Here is a 10,728-nt window from a genome sequence, read left to right on the forward strand (position 1 = left end):
TTTTAGCTTTTTTTTTGTCACTAAATCTCAACATGTTTAATCAAATTTAAGGAATTATTTTCTAGAAGTTATTGTCTATTTATCCAACATAGCTTGTCTGCATATGTAAATTTAGGGGTGATTTTTTTGTCTCTTTTTTTTAAGGGCGATTGACCCATTTAGTGTTTCCTTTAGTGGGTTGGTTTTTTGTGCCATTTACTAGTTTCCTACCCCCACTTCCTTTCTACACACTTCTTTGTTTATTTAATTAATTTTTTTAATTTAGTCTTGATCTCTTTTTTATTTTAATACCTAATTTAAGTTTTTAAAAAATATAAATACAAAAACATATTTGTTTTATTATTAAGCTACTTAATTAATCAAAAAATATGTCTTTATTTCATTTAATTAAAAATAAATAAAGCTTGTGTATACTCATTAGGGTTCATTTTCGATTAAATCAAAATATTTGTGTCGCTTGTAAATAAATGTAGTGTTTTTGCATCATTCACTTGTAAATAATTTTAACATAGGTAATTAGTAATTAACACAAAGTCACTTCAAATAAAAAAATATTTTCTCAATCAAATTATCTCAACCTTTTGCAAATAACTAGATGGGGTGGATGAACATCCACACTTTTCTCGAGTAACCAATTAGTTGGAGTACACCGTATTGTTCGATCATTCAAACTTAAAACACTTAAAATCAATCTCAACACACTCAAATAATCTTTTTGTGCTCCCATACGTCGAAACTTTTTTCAAATAAATCTTTTTTCTGCCCTCGTGCATCGAAACATTTTCCTAAATTAAAAACAATCAACAGATACTCATTTTCTACCCCGACCTACGAGGCTCTGAATTTCTCATTACTGATCGCGACTTTACGTGTCTATAAATCTGATAACTGCAAGTGCACAGTCGTGTCGTGTAGTTTTAAAAGATATTGAATCCACATGGACTATGAATCGATCTACCGTTATCTAAGGTTACTATGTAAAGCTAAGACTACTAATATTTTGGTTGTATCTAAGGGAAAATTAAATTGTGAAGTCTAAGAAATATAATAATAAACGGATATCAGTATGTATTTCGTCTAACTTAGGTGATCCGAAGGTCCATTGGCTATGGTTCTTATTTAATTAAAAATCTTTATTAATTCTGTCGTTTAAAAGTCCTCCTCTCAAACTCTCGCTCTGTAGATTTAGACTACTATCCTAACTCGTAATGTACGCTATCGCCATCCCATTAGATTTAGAAAAGCTTTTTGAAAATAACATAGTTAATAAAATGCTCGCTTTATGAAGACGTTATCTACTTAAATCTCCTAGTCTCAAACTCTCGCTCTATTGACTCGGGTCGTGCTAGTATTCCCTAACGTATGCTTTCGCCATCTCGCGTCGGGTTTAAAAACACTTTTTGAAAGTAAATAAATTCTAATCAGTTTTAATACGCTTTCGCCATCCTTAAAACTAATGTCCTATGTCTACTATCCAGTTAAGAATCTCAAACTCTCTCTCTATTGATTTTAACCTTTATCGGCCCTAAAATCTCAAACTCTCGCTCTATTGATTTTAGAACTTTAGCAAATTAAATTAGACATAAAACCAAAAACAAGTGATAGTTAATAAAACATAATTAAGCCAATTTATTTCGGATCCCACGGTTAACTTACTCTACATACCGATATCTTAATTAATTAGCCAGACATATTGATACGGTTAAACATGCATAAATCGGTTCGGTTCATAATAAAAGGCATATTAAATAGCATACGATATATCATGCAAATAAATATAATAAAGGCGGTAAATTAGAAACATGAATAAAATTAATCTGAAATAAACTTGAATCTTGAAGTACTCGAACTTCCACCACAGGTTGGTTGGATCGTTCTTCAAATATTATTCGGCGTAAAAATTAAAACAAGGAAATAAAAATTAAATCTAACGTAAGGTTAGATCTATGAAAAATTCACAACAATTTTCGGTGTAGAAATTGCTGTGAGAAAAGAATGCAGAGAATAAAAATGCGAAGGAAAAATAATGCTTGGAAAGTAATTTCGGCAAAACTTCGTTATCAAAATTCGGACCCTTGATAATGAGATATCAGTGTCCTTTTATAGCTGAGTATTGGCTGCTTTCTTTCGTGAATGTAGTACCCTATTGACTCAGAAGTGGGGGATGTGCGTCTCCATTTTTTCAGCGTGACTTGGTGAACGAACTTGAGACGTGCGTCTCAAGTGGAGATTTTTAAGGGAAGGTGGGAGACGGACGTCTCCACCTGTGACGTGGCGAGGGGCCCTTGGAGACGGGCGTCTCCTGTGCTGAGGTGGCTGCTTCCAGCTCCTTCATGGGCTGCGCTTCTACCTTTGTGCGCTTTGGGTCTTCTTTGCACCCCTCATTCACTTCAGCACCTTTTCTTTTATTTTCTTTGAATAAACATGAATAATTTTGCTCTATTTCTTCTTCTTTTCACGAATAGTCTCAATACGAACATAATACCTGAAACATCGCAAATACCCGCATAATACCATAATAAAACAATATAATTAAATGAAAATGCTAATAATATATATGGATTCTAAGCTAAATATATGGTATAAATTCGTGTTATCAATTACACCCGAGAATACGTAGGCACAAGGTTTTAAAATCTTGGCGAGCACAATAATAAAAAACAAAAATTTCCCCTCTTTTATCCCTTTTATAAATATCCAATAAGTAAAATAAATAAATAAAAGCAAGCACTAGAAAGAAACAAACATTTAGGCACACATTTAAATCTAGTTAACTAAACGGTTTCCGTTAAGTACAATAGATGTGTGGGGTGGTAATCTCTTCCTCTCACATAACCAATCCACGAACCCATATTTGGTTGCGATGACCATCTTATCCTCATTTCTTATAGTCTTATCATTATTTTCATTTTTCTTAGGAATAAATAAAATTCAGGGGCGACTCTGTGTCTATTTCGAGCGTTTAGATACTCGAATATTTTTCACGTAGCGACAGGTTGAAGAGAAGAGAAATATGAATTTTGGGTAAGAAAATCAGGCTGAGAAGTTTGAGGATGAAAAGTTTGACCATAGAAGAGAGACTTCTTCACAAGATGAACTCTACTCTTCTGTAGAGCAACATCATACATAATTTTGGCATTTGACAACCCAGGCCCAAACAAATCTGTTTCCTGACACTTTTTAGCATCCTTAAACATTCAATCCCATCAAAGACTTGATGATATTCACTTTCTAAATACGGGCTTTACAAGGATTAAGCCAACAAGACCACTTCATTGCTGACTAGAAGTGGATATGGTCATGTGCCTACCTTGGAGGACTATCCCATTACTATTGAAATTGGAGGGGGCCACGAATGAATTGACCTCGTTCGTCACCTTTTTAACTTCCTTGGTTCCACGTATTGAGGACTAGGAATCTTCATCGAATCAACTGCTAGAACTTCCTCCAAAGAAGGAGAAATGGATTTGGGGGAACACACACCAATAGTTGGCACTTCTATATTGGTGATAAAATCTGCTACACGCTTTTCCCCCCTGCTCTGATCTTACCACCACAGAAGAAGAAGAATCCCTTCTATCGGTCCCATCACCATCACCAACCTCCACATTCTCCAACATATTGATTTTTGCCACAAAGGGAGAAAATTCCAACTTACTATCATCCACGTCACCGTCTTCCTCTTTGAATCAGAATCCAATGAAACCTCCATGGAATACGGCATCGGGACAATTATCCTTAGAAGCCCATAAGAATCCTCCACCAATTTCACAATAAACAAAACACCATTGATCTTGACATTAAAAACCTTGCTCAAAAAAGAAGCACACTTCGTTCTAACTAATAACCGAGCAACGACCATTTTGGATTCAGAGCGAGTTCCCTCATCAGAAACAAATGAACTTCCCCACGAGCTTAGTGATGAACTCAAAAAATTTTGAATTCTGATCATGGTAAGGAATTCCAAAAACACCACGACACTCTTTCTACCTCCACCATATCTAGACTCCTCCTCTTCGCCTCCATGAACCAACCCTTCAGCTATTCATCCTTATTGCTAACCAAAACCTCCATTTCCCCTAGAACCCTATCTTCCAACAAACAAAGACTAGCCCCTAAAGGAGTGATCTTTATAGCAAAATGGTCTTCCTTATCGAATACATATTGCATATTATACAAAGACCATGCATGCACCACCACACCTACATAAGCTTTGGAGAATCTTGATCGAATGTCATCTTCCTCAACCTCAAACTCCAATCGAGGAAAAACACATCCAAACTCCCCTTTAGGAACACCTACTACATGTGCATAAGTTTTCCCCATGTCAATACCTCTATCCAAAGACTCCTACTAACTCCATCACCTCCATCCTTTCCAAACTTCACACCCCTATCCAAACCTAGACCCTACAAGAACTTCTTCTTCTCAACTTTAATGCCTCCATTGAATTTCCGAGATGACCTCTGAAGCCTTAGGATGTTAACAAAAAAATTATGTCCAATAAAAATATTATCAAGTTTTATGGCTAGCTACTCGACGTTTTTCACATGAAGAAACCTAGAAAAATCTAACATTCTTCCTTTCTTATCCTTTCTAGCAAGAATCACCACCTCCTTAACCTTGCCATACTCTCTGAAAATGTACAACAACTCTTTAGTTCTGAGATGCTCGAGTAAAGTAGTGAAGAAGAATGAGTATAACTCAAAAGGCTTAAATCGAGAGTGAACACTAACCAACGATGTCCCTAGCTGGGAACTTTCTCCTCCTGTGAAAAATATGATATCATCCACCACCGTTTACATTTTGGGTTTGAGAAAGACGGTTATCTCTTTCCTCTCTCTCCACAACTTCCTCAACAAAACCTCACTCTCTCCTCTCATTAAGCTTTTTCTTCTAATCTATTGATTTAAATAGTTCTAAAACACATCATGGTTTTAGATGCTTTTGTTAAAAATTACATAAGATCGAAAGGGTAGACAACTTTCATGATAGGAAGATAATAAAGAATTCTTGTGTATCTATGGAAGCAACGTGTTAGTTAAGAAAATATGGAAGAATAATTTTAAAAAAATGGTAAAAAGTTAGCAAGTTACGTAGCATCATGGTGTATATATATATATATATATATATATATATATATATATATATATATATATATATATATATATATATATATATATATATATCAAATGTTGTTCCAAACATTATGAATCTTTAAAAATGAACTAAAGCAACACTTTTATTTTTGAGTTAGACACAAATTCATAAATTAATATTAGATTACAGAATATCAGTCAAGTAATCCTTTTAACAATTATATTCTCATACATACAATTTAGTTATTATTTTCAGTCAAATATATGTGCACGTGCGTAAATAGACCATCTTAATAAGAGAAAACAAATAGAGAGAATCTAGACACATATTTATATAAATATAAAACAAATGCACATGATCTCTAGAAAAAGTGCCCAAGAAAACAAAAACCTTGCAATGGAATCCAAGAGAAACGCAGTCATAATGTTGGTACTAAGATCTAGCTCTCTATTATTATTATTATTTTTTATTTACGGATGCATACAATTATCATTTTTAAGTTTTAACAACACTAAATTTGTATTGTTTTTAATGTACTCTACTTATTTGATAGAAGTGAAAAATAAAAGGAAAAAATTAAGAGGATCTAAACAATTACAAATTTCAAACGGTCTAGATGTTCACAAATTTGTTTGGTAACTAAATTATTCGCGGTTTAATTCTCACGGTTAACATATAATGTTTAATCTTGTATATAATGTGTTGTTAGGTGGTTAGTTATACCCTATAGTCTTGTAATTAGGTGGTTAGTTATATCCTAAAGTCTCTTAAAGTATATATTTCTAGAAGTTGTTACACATTTGAATTGGAATAGTTTAGTGGGTCTAAAAGAAAAATGATAAGGGAGGGATCCAACCTTAACTGAACTCGTGGGTCTCTCTATATATACCTCGGGCCTCTAAGGTTAAAGGACATACACAACTTTTGGAGAGAAAATACAAGATCTCTCACACCTGATAAAACTAACTTGTGTCATACCTAGCTTAAGATCACAAGCCTCCTAAGTCATTTCTCAAGCATAGTAACAGGGGAAGGCATTGTGACACCCACTGAAGTGGTCATGTTCATGCATACCATAGTAGGGGGATTTGCTGGAGGCGAAGAATCAAACTCCCCTCATAGGAGATACACTCGACACGTCCTGCCATTGAATGACACACATGCAAGCCCCGCACCAAGTGCGAAAACTAAGTCAGAACCTGAAATCATTTCTTTTGAAAAGGATGCCACAAGTAAACACCTTCATGATCGTCACGGTGCAGTGTGATGATTGGGATATAAAGTAGGTAGTGATTGACCTAGGGAGCTCATCAAATATTCATTTTTGGGATGCATTTAAAATTATCTAGTTGAATTCGAATGTTATCCAGGCATTTTAAGCCTCGTTGATTGGGCTTTCAGGCAAGCTCGTGCAGGTAAAGGGCCAAATAACCCTTGAGACCATATTCGAGGTGCCTTTCCCTCGATTTTTTGGGTGCCGATTTGTCAACTTTATAACTAAGTATGAAGTATGCGCTCCCTGATGGCAGGGTCGGGTAATCCAAGGTTATTAAGAGATCGCCCAAGAGTGCTAACAATGTATCCTTAAGATAAGGAGGCTAAATTAGTCGTAGCTGTCGATCTACAACTAGATGCACAAGAAGCGAATTTTGTAAACCTGAATCCCATGATAGACCCAGAGAAAGAAAGACTGACACCCACGGAAGGTCTAAAGGAGGTCTAGATCGGGCCCCAAGATTTCCATATCACCAAGCTAGGTACTTCTTTGAGTGAAATTGAAGAGGAAGAGTTGATCGATGTGCTTAGAAGGAACACTGTTTTTTCGTATGGGGACCTTCATACATGCATGGGATAGATGCTAAGGTAGTATGCCATCGTCTCGCTATAGATTCCACTGTGAAGCCTATTGCATAGAGAAAACACCAAGTTAGCAAGGAGAAGATTGCGTTAACAATGACCCAGGTTGCTTGCCACTATACAGCTTGAACAGCCTCCCAGGTGGGCTTTATGCCAAATTCAATGACCCACTTCATGTAAAGAGTGTAAAGAGCATATCAAATATAAGAATTCCCAGAGGTCAGTGCATAGTAACATGTTAGGAACCTTTCTTTCAATATATATGGAAATAATTCTAAAATTGGAAAAAAATTGAAAAAACAAGAGAACTACTATAGTAAAGATTTATCAACAATATTGAGAAATGAATAATTCTTTGAATATGAGGGCTTAAGGCTACCCGAGAGGAGCATTCTCCTTACACACCAGAGCACTCACTGGTCACTAGATTTAATTATTCAAAGCTAATTTTTCCTTTAACAATTAAGAGTTATTTAAAGCCTTTATAAGAATAAACAAAATAACAACTCTTAAAAAGCACTTAACAAAATTGTTATCGTACTAGCTTTTAATTAACTCAACTCCAATCCTAACAAATTGTCCTTTATTCCGAGTCCTAAGATATCATCAACTTTTAACTTAAGGATAAATATAGCATGCATGCATGGGCACTATCACAATGACTATTTCTCTAATTGGCAACAATTTGGTTCATTAGTAGAGTCAACCTGAAATGTTTGAAAATACATGGCAGATTGACTCCTTGTTCATGAATATCTGCCATGACCTTAAGTATGCAGGTAACGCAAGATCTTCTTCATAATTTAAAAGCCAACCATATTTCACAACTAATTGACCCTAAAACCACAAATGAGACCAAGAAAGATCAATGCTACAATACTTACTCGGTACATTCAAACTTATTTGTAACTTTTGAACTTCTTATACTAAGGAATCACATGTCATAAACAAATAGCTCCCTATAACAAGCAACATTTTAAAATACACTAGAAAATTTATCATGCCTCTAAATTGAATTTATCTTTTCTACATTGGTTTGTTTATGTGAGAATAAAATGAATAACTTTGGACTATTAAACAAAAACAAAGAAACATGTAAGCATATTAGCTTGGTGATTCAAAATATGACAAATGAAATCCTAATGTCTCTTTTCCTGAGCATAAGTATGGGGATGGATTAGAGAAATGTAGGTGTTGAGTATAAGTCCATCGATGTTGCGGAAAAAATATGCATAATGATTTTGAAAATGAGACATAAACGAGCTCAGAGGTAAATGGAAGACAAGATGGATACTGCGAGCTTGATGGTGACAGCGAGACGAGACAAAAAATTGTGATCATGACAATGGCAGCGAAATGAGACGATGACAACAAGAGGAAACAACTGCGAGATTAAGCGACTACATTATGAGGAAATTGTAGCAAGTCAAGGCAATCGAGAAATGGGTTTTTTATTTGATACAAAAAAATATTTCATTTATCATTTTGTTTAAAGAAAAAGAAAAGACACATGACAATATATGAGACGTTTGATTGATCATACGGTGGTGGTTGGGTGAAAGGCATGGTGACTTTTTTAGGTTAAAGCTTCTAAATCATGACCCATTCGAACCTATTGGATAGTCCACATCATAATAAAAAATGGAAAAAAAAAACATATGTTTGAACCACATCAAAGTCTGCTGATTAAATTTGCTTAGAGCTCAAAATACGAGAAACTTAAAATTCCCAATAGAGAATTTGTTAGAACAAGATTTGGTTCGGCATTCAATCTTTAAGTTTTGATGATAATAATAAATATATTTTTTATGTAACAATTTTGTACTCTAATAGTTTCTTGAGTGTGCAGATTCACTATTTTGATTGATTAAGGATTGTTGTCCAGAAGATCATCAAAATCAGCGTTCACACGTTAGAAGAACTATTCATCCATCTCTAAAGTGACATCACCAGTTCTGAATAATGTTGAATGCTCATCAGAAAAGAAATTTGAAAGTGTTTCTTAAGATAAGCTACTACCAAATCAGAAGTTAAGATTTAAAGGCTCAGATAAGCTTTTGCTTCCAACTCAGAAATCAAGATGGGCCAGTCATATAAGCTGTCGCGTTCAACTCTGAAGACTTCATACTAACTATGAAAACTTAACTCTTTTGGAACGTCTACGTTTCTTGATCTCTTCCATGCTCTAATTACTTCAGATCAGAAGTACATCTCAAAGAAGAATGATCAGAAACGTGTGCTAGAAGCTAAATAGTACAACAGTACACTATCTTCTCCACTACTGCAAGGACGTATCGTATGAACTCGATTTTGGTGTGATCTTTATCCCCCACAATTTTTTTAGAGTCGTTACATCAGCTGTAAGGAAATCTAGACCGGTCCTTCTCAACGGTCATCTTTATGAGACTATATATATATGAGACACTCTCCATTGAAGAATGTTGTCGATTCCCGACTGAAGTTACTCAAGGGTTTCATATATATTCAAACTCAGCATACATATCTTGAAACAGAAAAGAGAAAGAAATAATATTATAGAGATTGTTCTATCCACTCCTTTGTGAGAAATCTATTTCTAAAAATATATAGAACACAAAAGTTGTTGCTTATTAGTTGTGTTATTATTTGTTCTTAAGTTTCATTTCAATCTGCTTATTTAGAAGCAATATTTTGGAAACACTTTCATTTGTAAATCTGTTGAGATTTGTATTCCTCAAGTGACTAGGTTGTCAGTCTGTATACTGGAGAGGGCTAAAGTGTCTCTCCAGACTCTTAGAGATTGTTTGTAATCTTTCAAGATTAGCGGATTAAGTTATTTTCTAAGGCGAAATCACCTTTGCGGATGGACAAAATTAACCTTTTTAACGTGAACTTGTATAATCGAACGCGTTCTTATTCTTCACCTTCTTATCTATCTCATTGTTTGTGGGAAATAATTTTTCTAAAAAAAACATTTTTAAAAAATTCAATTCAAATCTCTCTTTATTATGTTTTTCTCTATCTCCATACTCTATATTTTTATATGGAGGCATTTTTACAATTTGCAATTTTGCGATTTTTTTACTGTACTGCCACAAAAACGAAAAAAATATACCATAATGCCCCAAAGTGAAAAAAAATGACCAATATGCCACCTTCCTTGTTTGGGTCCGGCCACCCCTTGGACGGACAGATGAAGGATTTTTTGCATAGTTTGGGTCCGGCCAGGGGTGGGCCGGACGCTAACTGGGCCATTTTTTTTTATTTTTTTTTTGTTTTTTTTATTTAAATGATTATTAAAGTTATAATTGATATTTTATTTTAATTAAAGATTAAAAAACAATAAAATTAAATAAAAAACATTAAAATTTAAATTAAATACATTAAATAAAAAATTTGATATAAGTGAAGAGATTAATTATAAAAAAATGTTTTTTTATTATAATATAATTAAATATAATTATATTCAATTAAATATAATAAAAAATATTATAATATAATTAAAATTAATTATTTGTCAATTGATTTATTATTATAAATAATTATTAAAATATAATAAAATGTAATAAAAAACATTATAATATATTTAAAAAAACATACATTTGCCAATATTTATTTTATTATTATAAATAATAATTAAAATATAATAAATAATAATTAAAATATATGTGTGGGTTCGGCCAATAGATGGACGAACATTTGTGGGTTCGGCCAATAGATGGACGAACATGTGTGGGTTCGGCCAATAGATGGACGAGGGCATATATTTTATTATTATTTTTTTGCCTATAA

This window comes from Vicia villosa, linkage group LG7, assembly GCF_029867415.1.
Source record: "Vicia villosa cultivar HV-30 ecotype Madison, WI linkage group LG7, Vvil1.0, whole genome shotgun sequence".
Taxonomy (NCBI): Eukaryota; Viridiplantae; Streptophyta; class Magnoliopsida; order Fabales; family Fabaceae; genus Vicia; species Vicia villosa.